General features: G+C 37.5%; 1 long non-coding RNA gene across 1 annotated transcript; it reads right to left on the bottom strand.

Annotated features, from left to right (window-relative positions):
* LOC122916361 lies at nucleotides 1-25,889 on the bottom strand. The gene is made up of 4 exons (XR_006386168.1): nucleotides 25,802-25,889; nucleotides 9,820-9,923; nucleotides 9,642-9,706; nucleotides 1-224 (listed from the first exon to the last, which is right to left on the bottom strand). It is a non-coding gene; the product is annotated as an uncharacterized LOC122916361 (long non-coding RNA).
* Nucleotides 25,890-25,927: the final 38 nt, after the last annotated feature.

Raw genomic sequence — 25,927 nt, 5'->3', positions numbered from 1 at the left:
TCTACAGATAAGGCAATGGAGATAGAGAAAAACCAAGCAACGTACCTAGGGTCCCACTGCTAGTAGGTAGCATGGCCTGGCTTCAGACTCAAGTGGTCTAGATGGAGTGCCCACCAATTTATCTGTTTGTTTATTTGTTTTGCAGTCTCTGGCATCCTATAGACATCTTCCCTAACAGCCATAGGACTGTCCATCAGGAGCTGGGATCATGCTGATGGCACACTCTGCAAAATAGGATATATGTGTTTTTCATTCATACCAATTTTAACTTGCACATATAACCATGATTCCATTCTGTTACAGAAAACTCTGAATTTAGAAACTGCCTTAATTAAAGAAGCCAAATTAAACTGCCTGGATATGCTTGAGATGAAAGTCAGGCAGTAGGGAGAGTTCCCATGAGAAAATATACTCTTATGGTTGCTTCATACATTTTTGAAAGTAACTTACTTTCACTTTCTTGGCCTCAGTTTCTCCAACTGTAAAATGAGGGGCATACTTCTACTCCAAACTACTTTCAAACTTTTTGATGGTGCATCTTCAACATTTTAAACATTTGAGCACACATCTGCAATATATGTATCCTTTTTATTTACAATGAATGAAATACATGTGTGTGCATGTACACTTCTATGAGTTTTAACACACATATAGATTTGTATAACTATCACCCCAGTAAGAACACAGAACAGTTCCATTAGCTGCTCTGAACTGCCTTGCTTTACCTCTGGTGGTGAAATTGCCTCTGGTGCCTAAGATCTGCCAACTACTGATCAGGTCTTCATCTCTATAGTGTTGCCCTTTCCAGAATATGTAAATGGAACCATACAATATGTAACCTTCTGATACTGGTTGCTTTCACTTAGCAGAATGTCTTTAAGCTTCACTCATTTGTTGAGTGTATCAGTGATTTGTTCCTTCTTATATATTCACAGATTTTTTTTTTTTTTTGGAAGATTTTATTTATTTATTTGACAGACAGCGAGAGAGGAAACACAAGCAGGGGGAGGGCAGAGGGCAAGGGAGAAGCAGGCTCCCCGCTAAGCAAGGAGCCTGACTGGGGCCTCCCTCTGAGGGAGATCATGACCTGAGCCAAAGCAAAGGCTTAAGGACTGAGCCACCCAGGTGCTGCAATTTGCTCCTTTTTATCACTTAGTGACCCATTAAAAAGGTATACTATGTTTTCTTAGCCATTCACTCACTGAAGGGCATTTAGGGTGTTCCCAGTTTTTTGGTGAATCCAAATAAAGCTGCTATAAACATTCCTGTATAGTTTTCAGTTCTTAAGAATAATTATCTAGGAGTGGGATTGATGGATTATATTATAAATATATACCTAACTTTATAAGAACTGCTATAGCTACCACCTGTCACCACCACCACCACCAATATAAAAATTAAAAAAAAAAAATTTAAAAAAGCACTGCTAAATTGTTTTCAGAGTGTCCCAATCATTATGCATTCCCATGGGCAGTGTATGAGGGTTCCAGCTGTTCTGTATTCCCACTAGCATTTTGGCTGCTCTTTCACTCTTCTCTCATTCTACTGTCATTCTAATAGGTGTATAAAGGTATTTCACTGTGGTTTTAATTTGCATTTTCATAATGACTAACGGTGTTGAGCATCTTTCAAGTGCTTATCAGCCATGCTATGTCTTTTTCGGTGAAGTGTGTTCAGACTTTTTGCTTATTTTTTAAACTGGGTTGTTCTCTTACAGTTGAGTTTTGAAGTTTATTTATGTATTCTGGATACAAGTCCTTTGTTGGATATGTGATTTGTTAATATTTGCTTGTAGTTTATAATTCTTTTAACAACGTCTTTTTCAGAAAAAAGTTTCAATTTTGATGAAGTCCAATTGATCTTTTTTTTTTTCTTTAATGGGTCAGTTTTTTATTCCTAAGAACTCTTAGCCAAACTCAAGGTCATAATCTTTTTCTGCTCTGATTTTTAGATATAAAATTTACACTTCTGGTTTTACATATAGATCTATGACCCATTTGAGGTTAATTTTTCTATAAAATACTCTGATGCATAGGCTGAAGTTATTATTTTTTTTTGCATACAAATGTCTTGTTTCATTTGTTGAAATGACTATCCTTTATCCACTGAATTGTCTTCCTACCTTTGTCAAAAATCAATTGATCATGGATTGTACACTTTAAATGATTAAAACAGTTAAATTTTATAGATGTGAATTTTATCTTAATAAAACAAACTATCTTAAAAAGTCAGCTGATCATAATTGTCATTATCTATTTCTGGACTCTCTTATTTTACTCCGTAGGTCTACTTTATTTAGGTCTAAACATTCACTGATACTGCATTATCTTGATTACTTATTTTTAGATTAAGTTTTAGGGGCACCTGAGTGGCTCAGTGGGTTAAGCCTCTGCCTTCAGCTCAGGTCATGATCTCAGGGTCCCGCATGGGGCTCTCTGCTCAGTAGGAAGGCTGCTTCCTCCTCTCTCTCTCCCAACCTGCCTCTCTGCCTACTTGTGATCTCTGTCTGTCAAATAAATAAATAGTCTTAAAAAAAATAGATTAAGTTTTAAAATTGAATAGTGTGAGTCCTCAAATTTTCTTTTTCAAAATTGGTTATTCTAGGTCTTTTGCCTTTTCACATTTTAGAATCAGTCTCCCTACATCTACAAAAAGTCCTATTATTGCATTAATTCTCAAAAATCAGGCTGCATGGTTGCCAGATAACAGGACATCCAGTTAAGTTTAAATTTAAGATAAAAAACCAAATGAATATTTAACATTGTAACATCCCAAATATTGCATGGAACTTAATTATACTAAAAAATATTCCTTGCTTATCTAAAATTCAAATTTAATTTGGCATCCTGAAATGTTTTTTTTTCCCCCCTAAATCTGGCAACTCTTTGGGGAGAATTAACACAACTACATGAGTGTTCTGATTTATGAACACAATATTACTCTTTATTTTTTTAGGGCTACTTTGATTTCTTTCATCAGTGTTTTTTAGTTTTTAGCATATAAATCTTGCACATGTTTTCTTAGATTCATACCTAACTATTCAGATCATGACCTGAGCTGAAGGCAGAGGCTTCAATAGTAGGGAACTATTATAGGTGACATTTTCAAAAAATTCACTTTTCTCTAATTCACTGCTGGTATACAGAAATGCTATTGATTTTTGTATGCTGGTCTCGTATTCTACAACCTTGCTAAAGTCCATTATCAGTTTTAGAAGCTCTTTTACAAATCCTTTGGGCCTTCTTAGGTAAGCAATCATATCATTTGCAAATAGGGACATTTTTATTTTTTGCTATGCAATACATACATATACACCTTTTATTTATTTTGTCCAGCCTTAATTGTACTAAGACTTAGAGTAGAATATTGAAGGGGGATCATGAAAGTGGATGTACTTGTCTTTTTCTTGTTCTTAAGGAAGAGGTGGGTTTTTATAGATACACTTTATTAAGAATGTGCCTATTCCCAGGTTGTTGAGATTTTTTCTTTTGTCATAAATGAATGTTAGAATTTGTCAAATGCTTTTTTCTGCATCAATTAATATGATCACTTCTTTTTCTTTAGTCTGTTAATATAGTGAGCCACACTGATTTGATTTTTAATGATGAACTAGCCTTATCTTCCTGGAATAGATTCGTGATGTATTATGATTATTACGTATTGTTGTATTTCATTTGTTAATATTTTATTGAGGATTCTTACATCTGCAATCATGAGGGATACCTTTGTGTAGTTTTCTTTCTCTTATCACCTAATTTAGCATTTAGTACTAAAGACTTCTCTCAGCATTGCTTTAAATGTAGTTCATAAACTTTAACATGGAGTATTTAAATTTTAATTTAGTTCAAAATATCTTCTAATGTCTTCTAATGTTTCAAAATATTTTCCAATTTCCCTTGAAATTGCCTCTTTGAGTATTTTCAAGATCAGATAATTTCTATTAATCTGTTTTCAAGACTGATTCTCTCTTCTGTCCTTCCCATTCTGCTACTGATCCTCTCAAGTGATTAAAAATTTGTTTATTGTGTTTTTCAGTTCTAAAAACTCCATTTGGTTCTTGATTTCAATACTTCTTTTTTTCTGCTGAGATTTTTTTTTAATGGTCTTTCCATTTGTTTTAAGGATATTCATACTTACTTACTGGAATAAGAATAAAATGGTCCCTTAAAGTATGAAAATTCCATGTGCATCACTAGAGATTGGTGTCTATCAGTTGTCTTTTCCTTTGTTAGTTATGGAGCTATTTCTGATTCTTCATAAGTCAAGTAATTTTGAATTGGATCCAAAACATTTAAATTGACATTTTGTTGTTTTTTTTTTTTAAAGATTTTATTTATTTATTTGAGAGAGAGACAGTGAGAAAGAGCATGAGCGAGGAGAAGGTCAGAGAGTGAAGCAGACTCCCCATGGAGCTGGGAGCCTGATGTGGGACTCGATCCTGGGACTCCAGGATCACGCCCTGAGCCGAAGGCAGTCGTCCAACCAACTGCGCCACCCAGGTGTCGCCTTTTTTTTTTTGACATTTTGAATATTATAAGATTTTTTGTCTCAGTTAAATCCCATGGAGAATATAAATATTTTGTTTACTTCTCTATTTTAATAGGCAATAAGCCTGTTAAGTTCGGGGTACAATTCCAATTTGTCTTCTATGGACTATGTTTCAATGTCTGTTCAGCTCTCAAAGACTTTGCTGTGCTATTCTGAACTGTCCCCTTTTGTGCTCCTCAAGCCAGAAAGAGGTTTTCTTTGGGATATAGTTGGTATAGTTTGGGGATTTGGTCTTTGAATCCAGACCAGGAGATACAGAAAAGAAAAAAGAGAACTCATCACCAGGTCAGGTCATTAGTACATTTAGTTCTGGTTTCCCTCCTACATATGTCTGCTATCATTTACTTTTCAGAGCCTTCTGTCTAGTTTTTAAATTACTTGCTATATCTTTCCTGAACTGGAAGTACTGACTTTTATAGATACTTTTCTTCTTCTTCTTCTTTTTTTTTTTTTTTTTGAGAGAGAGAGAGAGAGAGATGGTGCAAGTAGGCAGTGGGGTCAGGAGCAGAAGAAGAGGGAGAGAGAATCCTAAGCCCAAGCCTGGGGAGGAGCCTGATGCAGGGCTCAATCCCATGACCCCAAGATCATGACCTGAGCCAAAATCAGGAGTCAGATGTTTAACCAACTGAGCCACCCAAGTGCCCCTGTAGATTTACTTTTTAATGAATTTTAAACATGTATTATTTCATTATGTGAAATACAAATAATTAATGAAATTTAAGAAGAGAAAAACTTTCACTTCCAACTAAAAATAACAAGTCAGGATTTATCTATCCATCAAAACAATCATAAAAAGGATAAAATATAAGAAGCAATGATTTTTTTTTAAAGATGCTTGATGTCAGGTAGTAATGAAGAATGATCCCTTTGAGATAGGAAACAAACAAAGCAAGTCCTATAATTGACTCAGCTTAATACAGTGAGAGTTTCCAAGACATAGTTCAGTGAGGAAAAAATCCAGATATAGCCTGGTGGACTGCTGAGCTGGGGAGATACAGCTAACAGTCTAGGAGACCACAGTGGCTAAAAATTGCATGACGTTATATTGGAGAGGTGAGATGTACTAGAGAAAAGATATACAGAAAGGGTTTCCTTAAGTTTTTACCCATGTACCAATTAGTATATATATGTGGCTAAACTCCCTGCCTGGGAAAGAACCACCTGAGAGGATCTAGCACTTACCCAGTGCTTGAAGTAGTGCCTCTTCCCACAGCCAGAATGGGAAACCTCATTATTCACAGGGCATTGAATACTAAGAAAGATCTTGCCTTATTAGTAGGGAAAACTCGTCCTAGACTGAGCACTATTCAGTTCTGCCTAATAATTTTAAAAGGGATCAAACGATTTACAACTAACTTAACTGTATCCCAGAATAAGACTTAAGAATATTTAAGGGTAAATAAAAATATCCATTGTGCAACGAGTTAAAATTCACAATGTCTAGCACCCAATCAAAAATCACCAGGTATACAGGATTCTTGGCTGACTTTCTTGGTTGAGAGTGCAACTGATCTTGGGGTCATGGGTTCACATTGGGTATGGAGCCTACTTAAGAAAAATTACCAAATATGCAAAGAAGCTAAAAAAAAATGTGTCCCATAATGAGGAGAAAAATAAACTGACACAATTGAAATGATGAAAAACTGGCACAGATGTTAGAATTAACAGACAAAAATATTAAAAGTAAGTATAACAGAATTCCCTATGTCCAAATAGGAACAGATAGTATTAAAAAGACCCAAATCAAAGATCTAGTGATATAAACTGCAATATCTGAGAAGAAATACTGCATTTAAATTAATGGCAAATTAAACATCACAGAAGAAAAAACTGAGTGAATCTGAAAAATAGCAATAAAAATTATCCAAATAAAACAGAGTGGAAAAAAATCTTTTTAATGAAAAGGTCATCACTGAGCTGTGGAACAACTTTAAACAGCCTAATATATATATATATATATATATATATATATATATATATATATATATATATAATGTAACTGCAGTCCTAGAAGAGGAAAGAGCGTGAGTGGGAGAGACAGAATAAATATTTGAATCCAACTCTTTCATTTTTATAATTTTAAATGTAGGCAGTTCATTTAAAAAGTAAAAAAATCTGCAAGGCAGACATTTCTAGTAGGCTGCCAGTTGGAGGTCTTTGGCATAATAGCATGAGTAAGATAAAATATATCCCATGGTAGTACAATCGCATAATGAGGCAGTAGTTTTTCTCCAGTGCTCCACTGCCTGAACTTAAACTCTTATTAGTGCTGCTCAGTGGGTAAGATGCCCAGAGGCTACTTGAGGTAGATTTGAAAGGTAAGATTAATAACAAAATGGGAACAATCAAGACAGTACCCTCACAAGGTATAACTTGTATCAAAAGCAAATATAAGCTCCCTGAGTACAGAGCTAGAGAAAGGGAGGTTCCTAGCTAACTCAAGGGCAGGGGTTGCTCTGTGAAAATTGCCATTTTGACATTTCCTCTGGAAGGAAAAGTTTTACCCTTTACCTGCAGGTCACAGGTTCAAATCAGGCTAAGTAAGATACAGCTAATCTTCCTATAGTCTACAGGCTTATTTATTATTACTTTTTTCTAAGCTGATTTAAAGGTAAATATCTTGGTCTTTCCTCCTGTAACTTCTTGCCAACCTGTTGGCTCTGAAAAGAGCTTTGTTTCCTGGTGCTTTGAAAACTTGGTAATTTAAAAATACTGAGTGGACATGTTTGGCTGTTTGCGTTATGACAAGGTAGTTGTCTTTTGAAAGAACGTTTTTTAAAAGATCCGGCTGATATTCACGAAAAAGCCTACTCCTGTTGCCTCTGGCATTTCAGAGATATCAGGATAGCACATGCACTTCCAGCCAAGTGCCCCCAACTAGGTATGATCCATGTGGTGGAGCACTGTGTATGGTAGGAGTCAGTGCTACAGCTGGTGGGAAAGGGGGTAGCACACGGGAATGGTAGCTGCCTTCCACCAACCTTCCACCAACTCCTACTTCCTTCTTGAGACTGTTTTGTTTTGCTTTTATTTATTTATTTGACAGAGAGAGATCACAAGTAGGCAGAGAGGCAGGCAGAGAGAGAAAGGAGGAGGAAGCAGGGAAGCAGGCTCCCTGCCAAGCAGAGAGCCCGAAGCGGGACTCGATCCCAGGACACTGAGATCATGACCTGAGCTGAAGGCAGAGGCTCAACCCACTGAGCCACCCAGGTGCCCCTTTTGATGGAAGGTTATGTGATTTTCAGAGGCTGGGTCCTCCCCGACCTCCCCAGCCCTAGTAGTGACTTCCTGATCAGTCTAAGGCACTAAGCCAACCATGGAAATACAAAGCATCCCTCACCTGTGATTAGTTTAGGACTGAACACATAATACAAAGCTATAAAGTGAGAAGTAGAAGTAGGGGAGCTTTCTGGGAAGAAAGTGATGAAAAGAAAGAAACGGTTCCTTGATAGTACCTCAAATACCACTACTAGTGATTATTTTTCCTTCTAAATTAAGAATTGCTCCTTTCTTTTAGGTTAAAATATTTATAATACAAATATGCCTGAAAGGAGTTATACTTGGGCTCATGTTGTCATGAATCAGTTGGTCTATAAAGATTTGGATGGTTTAAGGAGGCTTCATGGTGGACCCCCAAAAGATAGGATTACTAACCTCCTAATTTCTGGAATCTAATCCTTGGAGCTGTGACTGTGACCTAGAAAAAGGGTCATTGCCGATATAATTAAGTTAAAGATCTTGAGATGAGGAGATCATCCTGGATTATCTAGGTGGGCTCTAAATTCAATGACAAATATCCTTTAAAAGTAAAGCAGAGGGAGACTGACATGGAGAAGAAGGTGATGTGAAGACAGAGGCAGATATTGGAATGATGAGGACATAATCCAAGGAAGCCAAGAATGAGGACAACCACCAAAAGCTGGAAGAGGAAAGGAAGGATAATTCCCTAGAGTCTCTAGAGGTAGTAAAGCCTTATTGACATCTTGATTTCAGACGTCTGGCCTCCAGAACTGGGAAGGAAGGAAATTTCTGGTGCTTTAAAACCTCCTAGTTTATGGTACAGCCACTGGAAACTAAGATAAATGGTATGGGCTTGCTGAATGATTAAATGAAATAAAGACCAAGAAAAGGAAGTCTTCAGGTCATAAGGAAGAGTTCATTGACTCTACAAAGGTCAGCTTTTCTTCAGAGTCCCAGCTTTAACTCTGAGAAAGCCAGTTAGCCTGTGTCTTGCTCCATACTCAAAGATACACTCATAACCTTTAGTCACACATTTTATCTCAACCCTGACTCCTCACTTTGACCATGTCTTTCAGATGTATGCCTTCAACCCAGGAAACCAGATGAAACAGTATGGTAGACTGTTCAATACAAATTTTTCTCATTTCTGGGGTACAACTCAGAAGGCCTGGTCTCCCCAAGAGCCTTCAAGTTTCTGTAAAAAGAAGGACACTTTTGATAGATTCACTCCCCCAGGTGACTCTGACCAAGTAACTAACATAGTTGAAGATTCTGGCAAAGAGCTAGGAATAAAAGTTTGGGGAAAAGGAACCAATGTTTGTTGTGCAAGTACTGTGAGCCTGGTCCTGTGTTAGGTATTTACATACATGATCTTACTCAATTTTCACAAGAACTATACGTGGTAAGTACTGGCAGTATTCATGTTTCATATATGGGTAAACTGAGTCTTAGAGGGGACATACTGTGCCCATGATCACATAGCTTGTGAGTGATAGAAACAAGACTCACTGTAGTCTATTTGGCTCCCAAACCCATGGTTTCTACACAAGAAACTGCTGTCTCCCTGTGGAAGTAAGAAAATGCTCAAGATTGAGACAAACGATGAATAAGAGAAGCATTGGATTCATGCTTCTCCATCCCTCTATCACCACAGGCAGCAGAACATCTTCAGTGTCTCTGGAAAGGAGCAATCAACTCTTTGATGAAATGTGACTAGGCTAATTAAGGGGAAAATGCCAGTCTGCATATGAAATGACACAGAGCTTTTATGTGGTTCACTGGAGACCTGAGCTTCTCAGTTTCCCTGGAACCATGGATCACTTGGAGATGAAAAGATAAGACTGGTTGCCTACCTCCTTGGCCTTTGGGGCTTGTTTCAGTCCAGGTCTGGTGACTAGTACTGGTGTGAGCCAAAAGTCTGTTTGAAAAAGGAGGCAGTGCTGTTGATTTTTCCTATTCTACTTCCCCAGTGCTCCCAGTCCACCCTCCCTCAGTCTGCAGAACACAGTCTCCTGGAAGACGTATACTCACTGTTTGAACCGTGCCATTAGCTTTCAGGGTGATGCAACCAGGAACAGAGCCAGAGACCCCTTGCCCTCCAATCCTTATGAATTTCCCAGGGAGCACCAGCAAAGCTTTTAAGAGAAAAAGGTTAAATTTACCATGGGAATACAGTTTTTAAACCAATTTAAACTCCTGGTTATTATCACTGATTTCTCTCTTGCACCCCACAGTTGGGGGAAATCATGCTTCCTTTTCATTACTTCCTATCATCCTTAGAGGATATTTGTCCTTTTCCAAGAAAGGAAACTGTCCAACTGTCCTATTTTCAAATCAAGCAACCCCACACTTGTTCCTTCCATGAATAAATTTAATACAGAAGAGGCAGGTGGAAGACTATCTCTGGAAAATGGTTGGGGTGTATGCATTAAGACAAGTCTTTCTTTCACTGGCTTGTTTGCTTTAATTTGCTTTGAAGTTTACCAAAAACTCCTCTGGTCGCCACCCAGCAGGATCTATTTACCTGTAGTTCAGCTTTGCTTGCTTGTGACATTTCTCTTAGAATATGGACTGGATCCAGGTTCTAAGTCCTTGCCTGACCAGCTAATCAGCTGTGTGATTTGGAGTGAATCACTGAACGACTCTGAACCTCAGTGTCCTCATCCACATAAAAGAGGAGAGTCATCGCTGCCACCTACTCACAGCATTGATATCAAACAAGAGAGAGAAGTTATGTGAAACCACAATGAAAACACTAGAAGATGATAGTGCAGATGCACATAATACCATTGTGAAAATCTTTGCCAAACCAGGATGTTAGCTGTCACCCCTGCTCAGCATTCAGCACTGGTCAGAGATCCTGAACTCCACAGCTTGTAGTTTGATACAGAGAGAACAAATGTTTATATCAGTTGACAAGAACAGCTCAGCTGTGGTCCACTCTCAGTTGCAACTGAGTATCCTAAAATAGGATACTATATCATGAGGGTGGCTGGTAGGAGAAGTAACTTTGGATTTCCCTAAGAGGATATCCTTTGTTCCCACCTAGGACATACACATTTCTAACAGTGCTATCAGAGCCTCACCTGGGACCCTTCTGGTAACTTCCTTTAAAGGGCCCCCTTCTCATGTGGGTCAATTATGGCTTTTACCAAATGTTTAATAAGAATGTTTAATAAGAAAAGTATCTTTTCTTTTTTCTTTCTTTCTTTTTTTCCTGTTGGAGTTACATAGAGAAGGTCTGCCTACACAGACTGGAAAATACTTGATTGCTTTGTATCTTTTTCAGATATTTTGTGGTTAGCAAGTAGAAATGTAACTGATTTCTGTATGTTAGTTTTATATACTGCAACCTTACTGAATTTGTTGATTAGTTCCAACAGTTTTTTTGGTAAAGCTTAGGAGTTTCTACATATAAAATCACAATATCTGAAAACAGAGAGTTTTACTTCTTCCTTTCCAATTTGGCACTTTTATTTCTCTTTCTCGCCTAGCTGTTCTGGCTAGAATTTTCGGTACTATGCTAAAATGGAGTGATGGTAGTAGACACCTGTCTTGTTCCTCACCTTAGAAGAAAGGCTTTCAAACTTTTACCATTGAGTATAATGTTAGCTGTGCGATTGTCATATATGGCTTTTATTATATTGGGGCACATTGCTTTTATACCCTATAGAGAGTTTTTCATCAAAAAAGGAGGCCAAACTTCATCAAATGTTTATCCTTCATCTATTGAGATGATCACATGATTTTTTTTTTTTAAAGATTTTATTTATTTGACAGACATCACAAGTAGGCAGAGAGGCAGGCAGAGAGAGAGGAGGAAGCAGGCTCCCCACAGAGCAGAGAGCCCGATGCAGGGCTCGATGCAGGGCTCGATCCCAGGACGCTGGGATCACGACCTGAGCCGAAGGCAGAGGCTTTAACCCACTGAGCCACCTAGGCGCCCCGATCACATGATTTTTATCTTTCATTCTATCACTGTGATAATCACATTTATTGATTTGCATATTTTGAACCATGCTTGCCTCCCAGGGATGAATCCCATTTGATCATTTATGATCCCTTTAATTACCTATTGGACTTGGTTTGCTAATACTTTGTTGTGAATTCTTGCAGTTATATTCATCAGGGATATTGGCCTGTAGTTTTCTTTTCCTTTAGTGTTCTTAGCTGGCTTTGGTATCAGGGTAATTCTGGCCATCTAAAATGAGTTTGGAAACATTCTCTCCTCTCCATGTAAAATGAGTTTGGAGGACTTTGCAAAGGATTGGTATTAATTTTTTTTTTAAGATTTTATTTATTTATTTGAGAGAGAGAGACAGTGAGAGAGAGAATGAGCGAGGAGAAGGTCAGAGAGCGAAGCAGACTCCCCATGGAGCTGGGAGCCTGATGTGGGACTCGATCCCGGGAATCTGGGATCACGCCCTGAGCCGGAGGCAGTCGTCCAACCAACTGAGCCACCCAGGCGTCCCAGGATTGGTATTAATTAATTAAATGTTTGGTAGAATTCACTAGGGGAACCATCTGGTTCCGGGCTTTTCTTTGTTGAGAGGTTTTTTGACTACTCATTCAGTTTTCCTTACTCATTATTGGTCTAATCTGATTTTCTATTTCTTTGTGATTCAGTCTTGGTAGGTTGTTTGTTTCCGCAAATTTATTCTTTTCATCTAGGTTGTCCAATTTGTTAACTTACAATTATTTAGAGTAGTCTCTCTGATCCTATTTCTATGGTATCAGTTACGTCTTTTCTTTCATTTCTAATTTTATTTGAACCTTCTCTTTTAGTTTAGCTAAAGGTTTGTCAATGTTTATCATTTTAAAAAACCCAGCTCTTAGTTTTGTTGATTTCCTTAAAACAGCTATTTTGAATTCATTTATCTGATAAATTATAGAACTTCATGTTGTTGAGGTCAGTTACTAGATTATTGTGACCCTCTGGTGGCATCACGTTTTCTTGATTTTTCATGTTTCTTGAAGTTTTCCATTGCTGTCTTTGTATTTGAAATAGCAATCACCTTCTCCAGTCTTTACTAACTAAGGCATCCAAACTCATTTTTTAATTTTGCTTCAAAGGTACCCTGGAACCTCTCCGCTGGAAACCTGGACTTCCACAAGGCTATCTCATCCATGAGTGATTGTCTGAGACATGTTTTCCAGGGCTCCCAGACTATGGTCAAGAAGGGTTGGAGTTGGTTCACAGTGCACAGCTGGGACTGAAGTTTGTATGTCCATTACCTGACACACATGTGGGCGGTATTCCTCCCAGACTCCTTAGTGTTTGGTGTTAGACTGCACAGTTCCCAAAAAGTCACTTTTGTCCAAGGATGGATGCCGAATTGTTGTTGAGGGATGGGACATGACAAGGGATGTTTTATTTAGCCATACGCTGATGTCATCCAACTGGAAGATATTTGCACTCAGAAGCCAGGTCCTCATCAGTTTTTCCTACTCCCGACAAAAGCAAAGCACCTCAAGTGCAGTCTACATGTGACAGGGTGTCACACCCCAGTGACCTCCTGATTGTTCTTCTTGGGTCACATTTAGGTTTGTTCAGTGTCCTTTAAAGTATGTGTCTTAGTCATCTATTGCCATGAAGCAAAGTATCCTAAAACTCAGTTGCTTAATATGTAATTTTACATCATTTCTGAGTGTACAATTCAGTGATTTTTCGCACATTCATAAAATTGTGCAACTATCACTACTGCATTATGTAATTCTAGAATATTTTCATCATTCCAAAAAGAAAGAGGCAGAAATCCAGGAATGGCTTAGGTGGGTGGTTCTAGCTCTGGGTCTCCCATTAAGTCCCCAAATGAATCAATCATTTGAATGCTTGACTGGACCGGGAGAATCTACTCCTAAGAAGGCTCATTCACATAACTTATAAGCTCTTTCTGTTTTCTGGCAGGAGGACTCAGTTCTTAAAGTCTAGAGCTCCTCACCATGTGGACCTCTCCATAGGGCTGCTTGGGTGTTGTCAAAACATAGCAGCTTGCTTCACTCAGATATAGTGATCCAAGAAAGAGCACAGAGGGAAGCTATGTCTTATGTCCTAATATCAGAATTAATATCAGAGCCAATTCAAAATCTGTTTTCTTTTTACCATATAAAACTATGAAGTCTGGTCTCTGATACTGAATTTCTATAAGTGCCTTTCAAATTAATTTTTTAAAAGAATTTGAGAGATAGATAGATAGATAGAGAGAACGTGTAAGGGGTGGGGGAGAGGGAGAAGGAGATTCCCTGTTGAACAAAAAGCCCAGTGCAGGGCTTGATCCCAGGACCCTGAGATCAGGACCCAAACCTAAGTCAGACCTTAACCAACTGAATCATCCAGATGCCACCTAAATTTTTTTTAAAATAAGATACAATTCACATGATGTAAGATTCATCATTTTAAAGTGTGCAATTCAGTAATATTTAGTTTATTCACAAGATTATATAACTGTCACCACTACCTAATTTCAGAACATTTTCATCACTGCCAAAAGAAATTCTATACCCATTAGTAGTCATTGCCCCTTGCCCCCACTCCAATACCCTGCCAACCAACAACCTACTTTCTCTCTGTATTAATTTGCCTATAGTGGACATGCCATGTAAGTGGAACCATACAATATGTGGCCTGTGTGTCTGTCTTCTTTCATCTAGGATTATGTTTTCTAGGTTCAGCCATATTGTAGTATATATCAGTACTTCATTCCTTTTAAAAGCTCAATAATATTCCATTGTTTGAATACACTACATCTTATCCTTTCACCAACTGATGGTTAGTTGGGTCATTTTCACTTCCTGGCGATTACAAAACAGTGCTATGAACATTCATGTGTAAATTTTTATATGAACACATCTTTCATTTCTCATGGGTATATATCTAGGGTGGAAATGCTAGGTCCTATAGCAACTCTGTATTTAATTTTTGAGGAACCTCCAATGGTTAGAGGAGTTCAAGGACAACATTATTAAGTTTCCTTTTACTGATTTCAGGGATTGTTTTTTTTTCGCAAGTAGTACGAGATGATTTTGTAGCGTTTCTCCTAATTTTATGATTTTACTTGATTAATCAACACATGGTATAGAAATGCCAATCTGATTGGAACCAGGTAGAAATATAATCCACAATTCTTCAACACTTCCACAGATTTCATGACAGACATCAGACATTTTGCTTACATCAACAAACTCTAGATCTTCCAAATTCTCCACATTATAGTTAAAATATATACAGTTATATATAATATAGTTACCACCAGGTTATAGTTAAAATATAATTCAATGGAAGAAACTTAGCAGTTAATAAATGTAATCTCCTTATTTTAGAGAAAGAAAAATAAGATGAAATGACATGCCCATGGTCACTACATAGTGTCAGAGACAGGATTTGAATTCAATTTCAATTCCAATTTTCACCCAATTATGATTGTTATTCCTTTTTCTTTTCTTTTTTTAAAATAAGAGAATCTTTTTAAAGTTTAGTTGATACACAATGCATACTTGTTGCTCTTTATAGGTCACTTGGAGCAGAGGTGAAACAGTCATGTGATTGTTGACAAGATGCAGTCATTTAGTTTGCTGGCAAAGCAAGCGTCTCTTTAGTTCTCTCCCCCACACCATAGCCACAACCTGGCTGTGGCATAAGATTTTCAGTAAACCTATTCGGGGGCTTTTGAATTACCTCTTTTTTTTTTAATTTAAAAAATAGTATGAAATTTTTAATTTTAAATGCTAATAAACCATCTTTTTAATAATGTACTTTAGAACTTTTAATGAATGAAAAACTTTACCAGTCTGTATTTCCTATAATCTACATTTTCCACTTGTGCAAAAACCTTTAGTCACCTCTTCTATCATATTTCATAGTGACTCCCACGTATGATTTTGTAACATCTGTGTGTTTTAGTGTTGTAGTTTGTATTTATGCACACTCAGAGACTCGAACTCCTATAAACTGACTAGATACCATCTTAGTATTATTCTCTTTTACTGCAAACTTGAGTCTTTTTTCATGGTATCTGTTCTACACTTTCCAATTTGAAGATCTTTATCCTTGGGGATGAAAGGAACAAAATTAGGGTTATTGGTGTTTGTTTCCAGTCCTCTGCTGCTTTTTCATGATCTTTTCTAGAGTGTCTTATTCCTTCCTTCCTTTTTTACTTTCTGACTTAGGACATACTGGTTAAACACCACTTTCTATAGTGTTCCCACATAAAAGAGGAGAAAGAAATGCCTTAGATACAAAATAAACTCCGAGAGGTATTGTTAAGTGAAGTAACCATGGTACAGAATCAAAAACACAGGCTGCTATCTTTTGTGTTAAATTAAAAAAATAAAACACCATATATTTTTGTTTATAAAATGCACAGATTTTCACATTTTGATGTCTCTGAAATTAGAATTCATTGTATAACTGACAATAAGACATGGTTTAATTGGCAGGGCTTTGTAGTATTATAAGATACTATATTTATAGTATATATAATAAAAAGCATATATAGTACATATAAACAGAATAATTGCATCATGTATGCAACGATGGCATCCTAGATTTGATAAAATATATCATTTCATTAGATTGCATATATAAAGAATTTCCTCTGGGAAAAACTGGTAACATAGGTTGCTCATAGGGGTGGGTACTAAGTGGCTGTGGAACAGAGGTGATAATTTCTACATATTCTTTTTTTTATATTTTGGATTTTGAATCATATAACTATGCTAACAAATAAAATGTTCAAATAAATTCAGATTTTAAAAATGCAACTGGACACGAGTCCTCTTGACACCACTACTTTGCTCAGATTTGTACATGGCTTTGTTTTTGCTCCTATTAATGGCCAACGAACACTGTGAAGAAAGGGCTATGCCACTGCACATGCCACTCTTCACCCTCAGTCCAGTGTCGTGCCTGGCCAGCCATTAACTCCAGCTAACATCAACCCTTTCTCCCAGGATTTTTGTCACCTGTAAATCATCAACCAGGTATTTGTTGGTTAAAATTAAGTTCGATATAGCTATTCCCCTCATTGTTTCTTTGATATTTCTCCTGATAAATCTATTCCATGAGGCAAGATGTACGTATATCAGATGCTCTGTTTCTGTTAGACTTTGACCTCCAGCAGAACCATCTAGCAGCATCTAGATGAATGAGGAGAGAAATATCTTGAGAAAGAGAAGAAAACAGTTTAATTGGCACCAGTGCACTTGGCAACAACTGAGTTACCATGATAGCTCACATGCAGTGTTTGCTAAATAAACCAGGAAGCAACTGCAATGAAGGACTTTAAGATGTTGGCAGTTATGCATGCTATTAAAACAACACTGCTGATTCATTCCTGTTGTTGATGATATTTAGAAATGCAAAGATCCACTTCTCAGACCACTGTGAATGTTTTATACACACAAAACATAGTATTAAATCTCAAGTAGGCAAACTCAATCTTGGCAATTCTGGGTGGCAAATAATAACAGATAATCAGACCAGTGGTGAGATATCAAGCCTATTTTGAAAAGAACTCAAGAAGTTTAACATAGAAGCACAGTTTTTAGGGTCAGAGCTTTCAAGCTTGATGGAGAAGGGATCAAAGCCAGTGCTGGTTGGATGTGGATACGAGCAGGATCCAAGGTGATTACTATCAATTCCTATTGGCATTTGTGGTTTCTTGTTATAGGAAGGCTAGTGCACGGTGAAGCAAGCTTAAAGGTCCAGTAGTGAAATGAACAATTTTCAGTGGTTTGTGTTTTAGGGTACAGATATAACACTTCCTAGAATTAGGACAGACCTAATTTTATATAATTATTATTTTTTTTATATAATTATTTTTAAATGAGATTATTTACTGTTCAACCAACATAAAACATTTCCATGTGATGAAAACTTTTAAGATCTTACTTAGTAACTTCCAAATACATGATATAGTATTGTTAACTAAACTCATTATGCTGTGCATTATATCCCTAGAACTTACTTATCTTGTAATTGGAAGTTTTACTATATTATGAAATGGTATGCAGACATTATTTTTTTCCCCAGACATTATTTTCAGTATATCTTTGAACATGTATTCTTGCTTATCCAGACTCTGTCTCTCTGGACTCCAGTTCATCCGGTATATTTACCAGATTATTTAAAATATTTACAGCACTAAAATAATATCTTGGGGATAATTTGTTATGCATCAGTGGATAACTAAAACATACGGGTTTAGTTGAAGTAGATAGATAACTATTTTATATAACTTTATTTTTTAGCTTTTGAGATTTGTAATACATATATTTAATTGTGTTCTGTAATTTTGGATTAATTAAACTTTCTAAGCTTCAGTTTCATCTTAAAATGGGGATAAATATATCACCTGTTTGCCTCAAAGGGTTACTTTTAAAACAAACAAAAAAATTATATGAAGTATTTAGCAGAGTATCTTAGAAATATCAAGCAATCTGTAAGTGAAAGCTATTTTCAATTAATAATCTATACCACAGTAGTGGTACAGTGTGGCTGGTAAGAATAGTGAATACCTAGTTTACCTTTTCGAAGGGCACATTTAAGGTAAAACACTACATTTAGAAACCGTACTGCTACAGCTCAATCCTCTTTCTTAAATCAAGTGCCCAATAAGAATCAGGCCAATCTTTCTGTAATACATTGAACAACCCATCAGAATCACCTGGTGTTGTCATACACATGTAAATACCAGCTTAAACTAATTAAATTGGGATCTTGGAGGCTAGGGACCAGAAATCAGCATTTAAAAGGAGCTCTGCTGCTGATTCTTGTGTGCATTGAAATTTGGGACACCCTAGCTAATAATTCCTAGAAACAAGCCTGAAAGTTTCAGGTATTATTGACCTGGTTCTCCTGACAAAAATTCATGGTAGAGAGTTATCAAAGGCCCATATATATTCAATACCTACTTCCACTAAGAAGTTTCTTGGTAAGCTATTTAGATGTTTTTATATTCAGAACATGGTCCAGTCTAAACAAAATACCCAGTTATGCTGTATGAACACTGTGGCTTAGCTAACTTTCCACATTGTTTGCAAAAGCTTGTGGGTACCAGCTTCTCAATTTTAAAGCATTCTTTTAGGGTGATCATACTTCACTGTGAACTTAGGTCACTTTTCTACAAAGAATGTTTTCTGTCTGCAGTGATGTTGGTTTCAGAAAAAGGCATGTATGTAAAAATGTTGATGGTTTTGATATCATCTATTAGCTAGCTTCTTGAAGAACACTTGACAATGGCAGAGTTTTCTTTGTGGTCAGAGAAGAAATCATTTTTCTGTGTGCCATTATGCTGGCAACAGCCTGTGGTAACTTACAACTCTTAAAACCAAGTGTCATACTTGATAAAGGACTAGTATGCACAGTATATAAAGAACTCTTATGATACACAAATCAAAAAATCCAATTAAAATTGTCAAAATAGGGACGCCTGGGTGGCTCAGTTGGTTAAGCAGCTGCCTTCGGCTCAGGTCATGATCCCAGGGTCCTGGGATCGAGTCCCACATCGGGCTCCTTGCTCGGCGGGAGCCTGCTTCTCCCTCTGCCTCTGTCTGCCTCTTTGTCAGCCTGTGCTCACTTTCTCTCCCTCTGTCTCTGACAAATAAATAAATAATAAAAAAAAATCTTAAAAAAAAAAAATAAAATTGTCAAAATATTAATAACAGACACTTCACAATGACACTTCAAATAACAGAAACTTCAAAATAACAGACACTTCAAAAAAGATATATGGGTGGCAAATACACACATTAGTAATAAACATCATTAGTCATTAAGAAAATGCAAATTAAAACTCTAATGAGATACTCCTACCCACCTATTAAAGGGTAGATGGAAAGAAACAAAATTGACAATATCAAGTTCCAGCAAGGATGTGGAGCAACTGTAACTCTCATGTATTACTGGTGGGAATGCAAAATGGTACAGCTACTTTGGAAGACAATTTATTAGTCTCATAAAACTAAACACTTACTTACTGTATGACCCAACAATCCTGTTCCTAGGTTATTTATCTACCTAAGACAAGTGGAAATATACGCTTACACAAAAAATCTGTACATGAATGTTCAGAGCAGCATTATTAATGATAGCCAAGAGGTGGAAAAAACTGTAGTTCCATCAACTATTGAATGGATAAACAAACTGCAGTATATTCACAATGGACTGCTAACTGGCAATAAAAAGAAAAAAAAAATCTACTGATGCATGCCAATTACATTGACTAATCTCAAATACATTATCTTAAGTGAAAGAAACCAGACTCAAATGGCTACTTACTGTATGATTCCATTTATATGACAATCTGGGAAAGGGAAAATTATTGAGACAGAAAACAGATGAGTGGTTGCATCAGGGAGGAGACTGACTACAAAAGGGCATTTTTTTTTCTTTAGGTGATGGAAATGTTTTATACCTTGACTGAGGTGGTGGTTACATGACTATGTGTTTGTCAGAATAAAATAGCTGAGTTTTACTCTATATAAATTACATTCAAAAACAGTATAAAAGGCAAACTTGGACATAAACTGATCTGACACATAATGCTTTTCTGAATTTGAATTCCAGTTAGTGTGTGAAGCTTCCAGTATTAGAACTCTGTAGGCGTTCTGGATGAGTGTTTCTAGCAAGTACTTTGCAGGATAGTTCCAGCTTATTAAGCTGTAAGATAGACCAAAGGTGTTAGAAACAAAACCTAGTTCTGATGTTTAATCTCCAGACATGGCTCTCTATGTAAGGAACAAAATAAATTTGGACCCACTATGCTGCCTTTTATCCCTTTCCTGAAACCCAACCAGCCAAGCCATCATTAGGATCCCAATGAACCCTGTGCAGCTTCTATGCTTAGATCTCAGGTTGTTTAATGGATATTTTGGGCCTTTGAGAGGGTCCCTGGACACTACTTGAGAATGAGAAACTCATCATGAGAGTATTGTGCAACATATTTGCTCATGAATGAACTGATTGAGGCTTTTAGCCAGTGAATTTGCTAGGCAGGTGATGAATGGAACAGTGGACCATGCAATAAAGTATTTCATCTATTATTCAGGTACTTTTTTGTCTTAATCTTGCCTGTTTTTAAATAAAGATTTTATTTACTTATTTATGGGTATGAGAAAGAGAGCGATACATGCACAAGCAGGGGAAACAGCACACACAGAGAGGAGGAGGCTCCCTGTTGAGCATGGCGACTGAGTCAAAACTGGATTCCAGGACCACGGGATCATGACCTGAGCTGAAGGCAGATGCTTAACCAACTGAGCCACCCAGATGTCCCTTAACCTTGTTTGTTTATTTGTTTTAAGATTTTATTTATTTATTTATTTATTTGAGAGAGAGAGAGGATGAGAGAGAAGGAAAGAGAGCATGCGAGGGGGAAGGTCAGAGGGGGAAGTAGGCTCCATGCTGAGTAGGGAGCCTGATGTGGGACTCGATCCCTGGGCTCTGGGACCACGACCTGAACCAAAGGCCATTGCTTACCCAACTGGGCCATCCAGACACCCTTAAACTTGCTTTTAATTGTATTCATTACAAAATATCTTGAGGATTTTTTTTTTTTAAAAAGTAAGTGGGATAAAACACTGGAAATTTCCGTTTTCAGCTAAAGCAGAACTTATATTCTAATTCAACATGTTGGTTCCACAGTTATACTTCATGTAAGATAAGTTAAACATATCTAATCCCTTTGAATGATGCCTGAATATCTATTTCCTAGAAAAACCTATGATTAATTTTCTCAGGCTTAACTGATGGCTCCTCAAGATCCATTCAATTTTTTATCAAAACTCAGGATTTTAATACCTTGAATCTTTTTTCTTTTATACAAAGGACTGACATACTTACTCTGGGCTAGAACAATGTCCACTAGTCTAGCACTTTAGAATTATGTTGCTGCTCCCAGTTAGGCTGAAAAAGTAATAGGAAAGGCCAAGTTTGGGAACTCAACCAATCTCTCATCTTTTGCAGGAAATCTCTAAGTTCCTGGCTGAATTATTTAGAGAAGTTCTTTGAAGCCAATGTGTTAGGAATGAGAGCCTCTAAGAGCGAGAAAGTGGATGGAAAAGGCTAATATGGAAATTCACGAAATAGGCCTTAGTTTCAGTCTGCGCATTCTCTAATCTGAAATAGACTCCTCTATATTTGCTAGGTGATTGACTCTCAGGGACAAAAAGTTGGAGCTTCCAAAAGTACACTTGAGTTTTTAAATGGTAATCCACTGAGGCAGGAGCTTTAGATTGCCTTCATAGTATGAGGAAGGATTTTTTTTTTCCTATTCCAAGCACATTCTTTGGGCCACAAGTTAGTCTACAGTTTTATTAAGTACCTATTATTTGTCAAGATTATTAGACACTGTGTGGGTGGAAGGAGAAGTTGGAGAAGGGGAGACTAAAATGACTAAGACTTAGTCCCAAGACTCAGATCCAAATACCTTACAATTTAGTGGGTGCAAAATATAGTGCGTCTATATTTAGAATTTTTGTTCCCATGGAACTTTGATTAGTTTGAAGTCAAGGGGGGTGAAGGGCCTTATTATGTCTATTTAGAGGTTTAACAGCTCCTGAGAATCTCATAGATTCAGTCTTGCACCAGCCAACACAGTGGGAAGTAAAGATCTTTGCTTTGATTTGGTGCTATAGGATGTCTTTAAGAGCACTGGGTATAGAGGCACCTGGGTGGCTCAGTTGGTTAAGCATATTCCTTCAGCTCAGGTCATGATCCCAAAGTCCTCGGACGGAGTCAAGCAGGCTCCCTGCTGAGCACTCCCCCTCTCACTCCCCCTACTTGTGTTCTCTCTCTTCCTTTCTCTCTATCTGTGTCAAAGAAATAAAATCTTAAAAAAACAAAACAAAAAAAGAATGACAGACTCTTGGTTGCAGCTCAGGTCATGATCATGTGGTCCTGGGATTGAGCCCCACATCGGGTTCCAAGTTCAGCAGGGAGTCAGCTTGAGAATTCTTTCTTCCCCTTTCCCTCTGCCCCTCCCCTGTTTTTCTCTCTCCCTCTCAAATAAATAAATCAATCTTTAAAAAAAAAAAAAAAAAAGAGTACTAGGTTTAAATCCAGATCTGCAGTTTAATACCTGATGTGACTTTGGATGGTCCTCTTATTTATTAAAAGAGGATAACAACAACATCTCATTGAGCTAATATGTGAGTTAAATACACATACATGTAAAAACATTAACACTGACACAAATTAGATGATCCATGAATAGAAGTCATTATCATTATTACTATTACAGTGTCCCTGGAGAGATAGAACCCATAGGGAAAGGACTTGAAAACACAGGTAATAACAAGAAAGTGATAACATACAATGAATACCAGATGAACAGCTGTATGTTTTGCAGCAATAAAATAACCTGCAAGCAAATCCAAAACATGTTTCATTACTCCCAAAAACTATTGCACAAGTCTCAGGTGAAAGTCCAGATTATTCCAGACTAAAGCCATGAATTTTTTGAAATTCAACACTTAAGATCCAAAAGTAAACAAAAGATTGGGCACGGTCCTAGAGAGAAAAGGCAGTTTTTGTGGTGGCGCCTGGCTTATACTTAGCGATTATAAATTTCCTTTGACAGCTTTTAGTGGGAGTGACTGTCTTGCAAAATGCCAACAAAGAAATGTTTTCTGGACAGTCTTATTTGTCTTTGGAGTAGGTCACCACTTGCATTAATTTTAGAGGACTCCGCCCCAGCTTTTATTTTTCCCAGATGTCTGATGTCTAAAACCTTATAGATTATTTACTTTTGCTTAGTAATCTTTTTTCTTCCCCAGTTGAAAGGCCAATATCCCTGGTGGAAGAGTCAAGAGCCAACACTGTAGTGCTTAACTCCTATGCCTGCCCTCACTTTATACTTGTGGCTACTTTGATATACAACCTAACCGTGATTCTAGACTGTTTTGTATGGCTCTCCGCCTCTTGTGATTATATGTAGTCTCCAATCTTGTTTGTAAATTCCAGAGCAGAAATTATGTCAAAAGATTTCGTAATATACTGATTTACCTTAACTTTATCATCCCCTACTTGAAACCTGTATAGCACAATTCAACATCAAAAGTAGGTGAATTGTAAAGAGTAAATTCTTATTATTGATTATTATGACCTGGTTTCCTTTCCATAATCCTGAACTGTAATGCGTTCTCTAGTATTTTCATAACTAGAAATTACGGAGCAGACTGTGATTACAGCAGGCAGCTCCAAATCTTCTGGAACCATTTCAAAAGGCAACATAAGACTACAAATTAGGAAGGGAAAGGGGGAAAAAAAAAACAAAACACCAGAATCTCTGAACAATCTCAGAAACTGATCCTTACTCACCAAGAAGCTTAGATAAAACTGAACAGACTTGCTCAAAAAGAGTCTTGTTCTCTTCCTGTTTCAAACATCAAGTAAAATTTAGCCTCACTTTGGGTGACTCTGTAGCAAAGCCCACTCATAAGACATTTCAGTATCTTGCTTGGTCTTTCAGTACTCAAAAACACATGGAAATGAGTCACTGGCATGGAAAGCTGCTCTACAGAATACTCTAAAACAATCAGTTTGTTGGGGCACCTGGGTGGCTCAGTTGTTAAGTGTCTGCCTTCAGCTTGAGTCAAGATCCCAGGGTCCTGGGATCAGGCTTACCACTCAGCAGGAAGCCCGCTTTTCCCTCTCCCACTCCCCCTGCTTGTGTCCCTTCTCTTGCTGTCTCCGTCAGCTAAATAAATACAAATCCTAAAAAAACAAAAAAAAATTGTTTGCTTTTTCTTCAAATATTAAAAAAAATTTTAAGTAAACTTTATGCCTAATATAGGGCTCACAGTTACAAGCCCAACGTCAAGGGTCACATGCTCTACTGACTAAGCCAACCAGGCTTCCCTAATCCACAGGATTTTCATCTACTAAATTTGAATCTAGACTACCAACAGATTTATTTCCCTAATTTTTCAGTCTAATTTTTTTGTCTGTTTTTGTGAGTTTAGGGTTTGGCAAAAACCCTAACTCCGAGTTTAGGGTTTAGGGTTTGGCAAAAAACACATCACCAAAAAACAAGTCATTTTTCATTTCTACTAAATACCTATTTTTGAGAAAATACATTCAAGGAAAAGGGAAAGAAGAATTGCTAGGGAGGCCTTTATAGCTTTTAACTTTAGTGAAAAAAAAAAAAAGTGGGGCTTAGGGAGTGCAAGTGGCGAGTCCTCAAAATAAAAAGCAGGAGCTACTTTTGTGTTTGTGGGAAAGGAAACAGAAATGTTGGATTAGGAGCAAGGCTCACCTAGGACACTGGGTTATCAGGACTCAAACCACAGCACTTTGCAAAAATCTGAAAATGAAATAGGGTAGGGTTTTCTCATTCTTGCCCAAGGTAAGGTATGTGGGATCTGCGTTTACCTTGATTAAATTAATTCTGTATTTACTGCTAATATGTAAGGGGGTACCTTATCAGGTATGGGGTAAGATAGAAGGGAGGGGATGAAAACAAGTTCAAAGACAAAAGGGATTGGCCCAAGTGTACTAGTAAGTTTCGAAGAGAACCAGGTTTCCAAATCAATGTACTTGGCAGTACGAGCTGTCTGAGAGGCCTTAGTAAGACAACGAAGACACTAGGGTTAAACTCTTCCATTGAGGAAACATACACTTCAGGGACTGTATGAGGGCTTCTCAGAAGAAGCAAGATTCGGGTATTTTCATAGACTGGAGCAAAAACCCTTACCTCGTGGCTTAGGAAATCATGAGACACTCTTTAAAATACGCTTAAAACACCCGGAGGTAAGTTCATAAACGATAACCAAAATTGACTTTAGAAGGAATAAAATTTGATTTTTTTCTCATCTTCCTACTGCAAATTACAAATAATATAATGAGAAGAAACATTAGTGACCGAATTTAAAAAAGACGCGGGACGCGAAGAGAGTAAAGTGGGTTTAGAGAAAGAACAAGGAGGCGGGTCCGAATTCGTAGCACCGCCGGCCCCACTTCCACCCGGATCCGGGGAGAAAGAGTTCGTCCCCGGCTCCTAGAGCCAGGCCCCACCTCAGCGCTCCCACGGGAATCTTCGCTCTAGCCCCGCCTCCGTCCCGCTCGGCTCCATCCCGCTCCGGTAGCCCGGCGCCTCTGCGGCGAGTAAGGGAGAAAGCGAGGCGGGACTTCCGGTGTTTG

Source organism: Neovison vison, chromosome 8, assembly GCF_020171115.1.
Source record: "Neovison vison isolate M4711 chromosome 8, ASM_NN_V1, whole genome shotgun sequence".
Classification (NCBI taxonomy): Eukaryota; Metazoa; Chordata; class Mammalia; order Carnivora; family Mustelidae; genus Neogale; species Neogale vison.
This window is presented reverse-complemented; position numbering and strand designations above follow the sequence as displayed.